Here is a 9,316-nt window from a genome sequence, read left to right on the forward strand (position 1 = left end):
CTGAAACCGGTGTCGGTGTTTTTCTGTGGTGTTTCGGTTTATGATATAATAACTGAAAAGGTTTTAAAGTTTTAAATGGGTAGGCATTCAAACTTCTTATCTCTGAGAAAACTAAGGGTTATCTTGATGAAAGCTTCTAAAAATTGTCTTTTAATGCAAATACTGGAATGGTTTTCAGGGAGACCAGTTGAGGCAACAGTTCAAAAAGATGGGGATGTGTGTTTCTGTAGATGCATGTCCAAGTTAAGAGAGAATTTTTATTTATTTAGCAAATTGCCCAATCTCAGGTTGTCCCAAGTCCTTCACAGTTAATGGACTACTTTTAAATCACTGTTAACTAAACAAAGATAACAACCAGTTTGTTCACAGCAAAAACAGCTTTTGGTGGTGTTGGTTGAGGGACTATTGACCAGGATTGCAGAAAAGGTCTTGATTGTATTAAGAGAGCTTCAGCTTAAGATGTCAGACAAAGACTGTTTAATGTGCTGCAGAGGAAATCACTCCCAAGTTCTGGTTAGAGCAGAGTGCTGTCAGAATTTCCATTTTTCTATTGAGTCTCAGGACCTATTTGGTTAACAGTGGAAGAGATCGAACCATTTGACAAGAGTCAAAAATAGACTTCTCTTGTGGATTCATTGTATGATTGCAATAGGTACAAGTTACATAGTCTAATTTTTTCCTTACTTCCTAAGCAATCTGTTCATTTAAGCTATCACATAACACTGGAGTAGGTGGGACTTGAACCCAGACCTCCCAGTCCAAAAGCAGGGACACTACCACAGTGCCACAAAATGACTAAGTAGCCAATTAAGAGCCACTAGTGACACATCTACCTGCATTGGGAACTTGACTGAGACTGCCCTTTTCCCCACACAAAACTGTACGACATCATTGGATTGAGAGGAGCTTACTGCACCCTCCAACTTAATCCTTTCAGAAATATTAACTCTTCCAGAAACAATAGCTCCAAGCATCTACCTCCAAGTTTTATTTCTCCCCATTGTTAACATATGTACCTTTGATATTTAACTGCATTTGCATTTCTCACAACTCCAAGTGTCCCAAGCCTTTGACTTCAGAAATTCAGACAGTCTCAAAGTTTAACAATTCTGCTAGACGGCATTCTCTTCATACTTAATCACTGATCAAGTTTCATTGATCTTTTAAGGACTGTAGATTGCTTAAGGAATGTAGATTTTGATTTTGATTTTGATTTTGACTGCTCTGTAAATCATTGCTGTGCTGGAGAATCTTGTGTCTGCAAGAAGGCATTTGTGGAGAATATTGTTCTTTGGAAACCGAGCAATTGATCCATTACTTTATCTGGAGGACTCTTAATTTTTCGAATTTCCTTTACAGAGGAATTCTTCTTGCTGTCTCAAGTGGTTGTCTAATAACATTATATGGGGGACATTTAGTCTTTTGGATTTCCATTGTGGAAGAAAACTGCTTGTGGGAACAATACTTTCAGTTTTGTAGTTTCCTGACCATAAAAGGCCTAATGGTATTCTCAGTTATGTACGTAATCGGGGTAACCAGTTGTTTATGATTTTGTCCCATATTTGAGGCACTTGTCCTGTGTCCACTGACTTTACGTAGCTGGGCCCTTGCTTGTTCCATACTTTCACTCTTTTTTTAATTAATGCATGAGAAACACGACCCTCGCTGTTCACATCCTGCTCTCTCAGAACAACCACAGGCTCTCGCTTTCACAGGATTGGTAGTATTGCCTGATCCCCGAAACCCCCTCCATGTGTCAAAGAGTAACTTTGTTTATTTACTGTAAGTCTGTCACACTCCTCACGGAAGGAAATTTAATATAGATGCAAGGAAATGACACAAATTTTATTAAAATATTAGAGTGGTGCTGGAAAAGCACAGCAAGTCAGGCAGCATCCAAGGAACAGGAAAATCGACGTTTTGGGCAAAAGCCCTTCATCAGGAATCATGATCGAGGGCTTTTGAATGAAATGTTGATTTTCCTGCTCCTTGGATTCTGCCTGACCTGCTGTGCATTTCCAGCACCACTCTAATCTTGAATCAGTCCTCACTTTCACCTACAGATTTTATACAGCCTTATTTTAGACTCCCAGTGAAATGCCAGATGTAGTCCATGTCCTCATTCTTCCCTGCAAAAACTGGGAGGAAATCAACAGATGGAAAAGGTATGCTGAACATTTGCTGGGAGGTTGCTCAGGATACTAAGAGCCACTTCACTCATCAGTAGATCAAGGTGGCTCAGTGGTTAGCACTGCTGGCTCACAGTGCCAGGGACCCGGGCTTGTTTCCTGCCTCAGGCGACTGTTTGTGTGGAGTTTACATGTTCTCCCCGTGTCTGAGTGGGTTTCCTCCCACAATTCAAAAATGTGCAAGTCAGGTGAATTGACCATGTTAAATTGCCTCCAGTGATAGGTGCATTAGTCATGGGTAAATGTAGGTAAATGGGTCTGGGTGGGTTACTCTTCGGAGGGTCAGTGTGGACTTGTTGGGCTGAAGAGTCTGTTTCCATACTGTAAGTAATCTATTCTAATGGCAGCAGAGGGATGTGGGTGAAGGGAGAATACCAAGGTCGCAGTCAGCAGCACCTAATGGAGTGGGCACCAAAATACAAGCAAAAATGAAATAAACTCATGATTCCATTATTTATCTTATTCTTAAGTGATAAAATCTATTGGAGTCTAACATTTAACATAGTGCAATAAGTAGTAGTGAGAAGATACATTAATTTATTTCCTAAGGTTTATTGCTTTATGATTTAAAAGGCACTGGATTGAAACATGAATAGGAAAGGTTTAGCGGCATATGGGCCTAATAGTAGCAAATTGTAATAGGTCAGTTGAGGATATCTTGTTGGCATGGATGAGTTGGACCAAAGGCTCTGTTTCCGTGCTGTATAACTCAACGACTTTATGACTCTCTGACTGGGAAAAAGGATGAAACCTCCTGTTTGTCATTCGAGACATATCCAATTAATCCATAGTCTTACTCCATTTAAATTAGTTTACAGGTATTACAGACATGATCCCCCCAAAATATATTAAGAAGATAGCCTAAACCAGAACTTTATTCTTATTTTAAAGGTAAATGTCAGGTGCTGTATTTGAGATGCAAATCAATTGGTCAAACTAAAGAACAAAGAACATCACAACACAGGAACACGCCCTTTGACCCTTGAAGCCTGCGCTGATCCATATCCTCTATCTAAATTTTCTGCCTACTTTCTAAGGATCTGTATTCCTTTGCTCCCTGCCCATTCATGTATCTGTCTAGATACATCTTAAATGACGCTATCATTCCCGGCCCTACCACCTCCGCTGGTGACGCATTCCAGGCACCCCCCCCCCCCCCCCCCCCCCGCATAAAGAACTTTCCATGTATATCTCCCCTCAACCTTTCCCCTGTCACTTTGAACTCGTGACTCCTAATAACTAAGTCCTCCACTCTGGGAAAACGTTTCTTGCCATCCACACTGCCTACATCTTTCATGATTTTGTCAGCCTCAGTCAGGTCCCCCCTCAACCACCTTCGTTCCAATGAAAATAATCCTAATCTACTCAACCTCTCCTCATAGCTAGCACCCGCAATACCAAGCAACATCCTGGTGAACCTCCTCTGCACCCTCTCCACATCCTTTGGGTAATGCGGCGACCAGAACTGTATGCAGTATTCCAAATGTGGCTGAACTAAAAGCTTATACAATCGTAACATGACCTGCCAACTCTTGTACTCAATACCCTGTCTGATGAAGGAAAGCATGCCATATACCTTCTTGACCACTCTACTGACCTGCCTTGCCACCTTCAGGGAACAATGGACCTCAACATCCAGATTTCTCTGTACATCAATTTTCCCCAGGACTTTTCCATTTACTGTATAGTTCACTCTGGAATTGCATCTTCCAAAATGCATCATCTCGCATTTGTCCAGATTGAACTCCATCTGCTATTTCTCTGCCCAACTCTCCAATCTATCTATATTCTGCTGTATTCTCTGACAGTCCCCTTCACTGTCTGCCACTCCACTAATCTTAGCGTCATCTGCAAACTTGCTAATAAGGCAACCTACACCTTCCTCCAAATCATTTATGTATATCATAAACAACAGTGGTCCCAGCACGGATCCCTGGGGGACACTATTGGTCAGAGGTCTCCATTTTGAGAAGCTCCCTTCCACTACTACTCTCTGTCTCCTGTTGTCCAACCAATTCTCTATCCATCAAGCTAGAACACCTGGACCCCATGTGACTTCACCTTCTTCATCAGCCTACCATAGGAAACCTGATCAAATGCCTTACTAAAGTCCATGTATATGACATCCGTATCCCTTTCCTCATCAATCCACTTTGTCACTTCTTCAAAGAATTCAATTAGGTTTGAAAGACATGACCTTACCTGCACAAAACCATGCTGCCTATCACTGATAAGCCCATTTTCTTCCAAACGGGTATATATTCTATCTTTAGTATCTTCTCCAGTAGCTTCCCTACCAGTAACGTTAGGATCACAAGTCTGTAATTACCTGAATTATCCCTGCTACCCTTCTTAAATAAGGGGACAACATTAGCAATTCTCAAGTTTTCTGGGACCTCCGCCATTTTCAAGGATGCTGCAAAGATATCTGTTAAAGTCCCAGCTATTTCCCTCTTTCTTCCCTCAGTAAGTTGGGATAGATCCCATCAGGCCTGGGGACTTGTCTAATGCCTTTTCAAATACACAGCCCTTCCTCCCTCCTTATGCCGACTTGACCTAGAGTAATCAATGATCTATCCTGAACCTCAACATCCGCCATGTCCCTCTCGTCAGTGAATACCGATGCAAAGTACTCATAAAGAATCTCCACCCATTTTCACTGACTCCACACATTTGTCCTTGAGTGTGCCAATCCTTTCCCTCATTACTCTCTTGCTCCTTATATATGTATAAAAGTCTTTGGGGTTTTCCTTAACCCTGCTAGATAAGGATATCTCATGACATTTAGGGTGCTATGGTGGCTTAGCAGTTAGCATTACCACCTCAAGGTGCCAAGGACCCGGGTTCGATTCCAGCCTCAGGTGACTGTCTGTATGGAGTTTGCACATTCTCCCTGTGTCTGCGCGGGTGTGCTCTGATTTCCTCCCACAATCCAAATGTGTGCAGATCAGATGAATTGGCCATGCTAAACTGCCTGTGGTGTTAGGTGCATAAGTCAGGGGTAAATATAGGGTTGGGGTGGGTTACTCTTCATAGGTCGGTGTGGGGCCTGCTTCCATACTTTTGGGAATCTAATCTCTTTTACCCCTCTTAATTCCTCATTTCAAATTGGTCCTACATTCCCGATATTCTTCCAAAGGTTCTTTTGACCTGAGTTGCTTAGACCTTGTGTAGGCATCCTTTTTCCTCTTAGCTAGTCTCACAATTTCACTTGTCATCCATGGTTCCCTAATCTTGCCATTTCTACCCCTCATTTTCACAGGAACGTATCTCTCCTGAACTCTAATCAACCTCTCTTTAAAAGCCTCCCACATATCGAATGTCTTTTTCCCTTCAAATAGCTACTCCCCATCTACACTCCCCAGCTCCTGCTGAATTTTGGTATAATTGGCCTTTCCCCAACTTAGCACTCTTTCTTTAGGACCACTCTCATCTTTGTCCATGCGTATCCTAAAACTTATGAAATTGTGATCACTATTCCCAAAGTAATCCCCCATTGAAACTTCAAACACCTGACCTGGCTCATTTCCTAACACCAGGTCCAGTATGGCCCCTTCATGAGTTGGACTACTTGCATACTACTCTAGAAAATCCTCCTGGATGCTCCTTACAAACTCTGCTCCATCCAATCCTCTAACACTAAGTGAATCCCAGTCAATGTTGGGAATATTAAAATCTCCTATCACCACCACCCTGTTGCTCCTAGATCTTTCTATTATCTCTCTACATATTTGTATCTCTATCTCACATTCATTGTTGGGAGGCCTGTAGTACAATCCCAACATTGTTACCGCACCCTTCCTATTTCTGAGCTCTGCCCATAATTGCCTCACTGCTTGAGTCATCCATCATGCCCTCCTTCAGCACAGCTGTGATATCTTCTTTGACAGTAATGCAACTCCTCCACCCCTTTTACCTTCCTCTCTATCTCGCCTGAAGCATTGATATCCTGGGACATCTAGTTGCCAATCATGCCTTTCCCTCAGCCAAGTCTCAGTAATAGCAATAACATCATACTCCCAGGTGCTAATCCAAGTCCCAAGTCCATTTGCCTAACCTACTATACTTCTTGCATTAAAACAAATACACCTCAGACCACCAGTCCCTCTGCGTTCATCTGTCGCTTCCTGCCTACTCTTCCCCTTAGTCACGCTGACTTCATGATCTAGTTCCTTACAGGCTTTAGTTACTACCTCCCTACTGTCCACTAACCTCCTCATTTGGTTCCCATCCCCTTGCTACATTAGTTTAAACCCTCCCTAACAGCGTTAGCAAAAGTACCCCTGAGAACTTTGGTTCCAGTCCAGCCCAGGTGTAGGCCATCGAATTTGTAGTAACCCCACCGCCCGCAAAACCGGACCCAATGTCCCAAAAACCTGAACCACTCCCTCCTGCATCATCTCTCAAGCCATGTATTTATCCTGAATATTCTATCATTCCTACTCTGACTCACACATGTCACTGGTAGCAATCTTGAGATTACTAACTCTGAGGTCCTACATTTTAACTTGTTTCCTAACTCCTTAAATTCTTCATTTGGACCTGATTCCATTTTTTTACCTATATCATTGGTGCCTGCATGCACCATGTCAGCTGGCTGTTCACCCTCCCCTTTGATAATTTTCTGCAGTCAATCCGAGACATCCCTGACCCTTCTGTACAGCAGAGCCAGCCACGGTGCCGTGAACCTGGCTTTTGCTACCTTCCCCTGGTGAGCCATCTCCCCCAACAGTATCCAAAATGGTATACCTGTTTTGGAAGGAGATGACTGCAGGGGACACCTGCACTGCCTTCCTGCTCAATCTCTGCCTTTTAGTCACCCATTCCTTTTCTCCCTCAGCAATCCTAATCTATGGTGTGACCAATTCACTAAATGTGTCATCCATGACCCCTTCAGCATCGCATTTGCTCCATAATGAGTCCATCCCCAGTATCACAGCCGTCATGCAGTCTAACAAGGGCTGCAACTGGACACACTTCCTGCACATGAAGGAGCCAGAGACATCAGCTATGTCCCTGAGCTCCCACATTAAGCATCAAAAGAGGAAAAGCCAAGTTTAAACGGACTGAACTGTGATTCTTGTGCCTACAAAGGTAAGCTGATAAAGAGCTGCCAAAACCTTGCTCAACAGCAAGCCTTCCCCTCTGGATTACATTCCAAACTGCAGATATTTTGGGGCTTTTTTTGTCCCTAAAAAGAACATACAAAAACAAGGGTTAAAAAGCCAGACACAGTGCTACCGCAAGGTGCTAGTGGGCTAAGTTACAGGTGGGTACTAACCTGGGTTTGGGTGTTAATGTTCTGTCAATGCCACAGTCAACCAAACAACAAAAGGACTCTTTTACATCCTGAATGCTGGAATTCAATTCTGGTTGAAAGGAATTAGAACAACAGAATATCAACCAGTTTCCAAAATTAAAAATTAGGAAGTCCCAATGTCAATGTTCCTAGTAACCTCAATGCAACAACCACAACATTTAATTATCCACATTTGTGAACAAACTACAGGTTGATACGCTGTTTTTCTTAAATAAACATTTATCTGTTTGGACTCACCTCTTATTTTTTAACCTGTGTGAATGTGTGTTGATTATCAATTTTTCTTGTGTTTAGTAGTGAGCAAATTCATATTTTGAAGGAAACCTAGTTCAATTGGCTCCTTTAAAAGTTGAGTCCATTTGGAATTGGAGAAAGGTACCCACAAGAGAAGAGATTCATTTTGAAAGTAAATTTTCTGTGAACAATTGACGGGGTACGGGTTGGGGGCAGGGTATGGTGAACAAAGAGGGGGAACCAAGTCAACCTGCCTCATTGGGAGCTTAACGATTTGGAACAGTGACAAATTGGGCAACCTCACCCCTAGTCCGCATGTAACTAGGATCAGAAACACTTTGGAATGTGTGTCCACAGGTCCTTGAAGTAGAAGGACAGGTCAGTTCATTAAGTAAGTGTATAGGATGCTTTCCTTTATGAGATGAGGAACAGATTATAAGAGTAGGGAGGTTAAACCCAACTGTTTAAAACATGAGTTCCTTCAACTCATTTAGAGTACAGCTGACAGTTCTGGTCACTTTGTTATGTGGAGGGTGCAACATTTTCACTATGAGGATCTATTACATATGCTGGCTTTCTTCTTGTTTTTGGAACAGTGAAGCAAGAAGAGATTTGATTCAGGTTTACAAAGTAATGAAGGGTAAGCACCAGGGTGACGAGTTTGACATCTTGGTTATGCTGCGTTTTCCTTTTTACTCTTGACAAAGACTGGCACAAGCATAATGGGCTGAATGGCTTCTTTCTATGCTATTCTTTTTCTATTATTCTGAAGACTGATTATGGCAATTGGAAGTGGCAGAATTAAGTAGCTTTTTCATTGTTTTCTTCGAGTCAGATGTTGAAAGGGAAGACAATAGATGATAAATTCATTAAAGACACCGCTGCCGTGGCAGGACAGGAAGGTGGCAAAGTCAGTCTGAGGTTTAAAGGTGTAGAATCCCTCTCAAAAGGAGTCTTCAATTCAGGGTGGTAAGTGTCTTTCCCAGTGGCAAAGAGAGGTGATCTTGTTGAAACAAATAAGATATTAAAAGGACATGATGGTACACACCAACTGCAAAATGCTACTTTCTTAAGTGCAGGCCAGCATTCCCTGGTCCCACTTTCACTTCCAACTAAACCACCTCCTTGTCATCTTCCTTCTCCTCTTTTTCCAGATCCTGAGCTTGACCCTCTGGCACAGTTGCTGATGGTAAAGGCTCGTCTCCCACAGTTGCCACTGGCTGAAGAATGCAGCGTCTCAATGAATCTGGAGTTCCAGAAAAAATGACCATACGGTGTTGATAAAGTCTTAACAAAGTGTTCCAGAAAGTCTCCAGCATGTGCCAAATGTCTTCTTCAATCAAGAATGGCCAATTGTCCAGTTTTGTACTGGACAGTCTGGATTTCTGCTGATCTGTCCCTTGTCCATTATTAGATTGCCTATATATTGTATATATGTTATATATTTGTATGCCTGGTAATTTTGGGATCATTAAAATACAAATCGTTCTGCCCAAAGTAAGTTTGCCTCACTTTAACCACTTTGATCCAGTGAATCACTTGCAGGGGCCTGTATGTCTTTTTTTACTTTCTT

Source organism: Chiloscyllium plagiosum, unplaced genomic scaffold (assembly GCF_037043375.1).
Source record: "Chiloscyllium plagiosum isolate Xiang-an unplaced genomic scaffold, Cpla_swu_hap1 HiC_scaffold_7, whole genome shotgun sequence".
In the NCBI taxonomy this organism is placed as follows: domain Eukaryota; kingdom Metazoa; phylum Chordata; class Chondrichthyes; order Orectolobiformes; family Hemiscylliidae; genus Chiloscyllium; species Chiloscyllium plagiosum.